This window comes from Chamaea fasciata, unplaced genomic scaffold, assembly GCF_029207755.1.
Source record: "Chamaea fasciata isolate MVZ Bird 193981 ecotype frontalis unplaced genomic scaffold, bChaFas1.0.hap1 SCAF_6, whole genome shotgun sequence".
Lineage (NCBI taxonomy): Eukaryota > Metazoa > Chordata > Aves > Passeriformes > Sylviidae > Chamaea > Chamaea fasciata.
The window spans coordinates 14,625,890-14,626,394 of record NW_027094091.1 but is presented as its reverse complement, the minus strand read 5'-3'; positions in this window follow the sequence as shown (position 1 = coordinate 14,626,394).

The following is a 505-nucleotide window of genomic DNA, read 5'->3' as shown; positions in this document are numbered from 1 at the left end:
GGAGTAAACTAAGGATCTTCTATTTCTGGAGCACAGGCAGTGGGTGATCAGTGCGTTCATCAAATTATCAGTACACCGGTTCAAGTTCCTGGTCGGCATCAGGCATACAGAAGATAAAATTCCCATTAAGTGTTCATCTGTCCACAAGCTCTGGGTAAATTGCAACACCAGGGTGTCATGAACCTGAGGGTAAAGCAGATGGAAAGAAAATGAAACTGAGAGACAGCTGAACCTGTTAAAATGAGAGATGTGGAGAGAACATTCTGCCAGTCCCCTCTTCCCTGAATTACCCAGCCAGCCAGTCCCAGTGCCTGCCTTCTGCAGTGATGCAGCAGCACTCAGCTGTACAAAGCCCTTTAGGTATGGAGGGTAAAATCTCAGGCAATGTACACACAGGGCTCCTGGTGAAAGATCAGAGATTACTGTGAGAGATCAGTGAGGCACTGCAGATGCAAGTTGTGGCCAGAACATTGACCTAGACTTCTGTGATACTTTTTATTTAAAG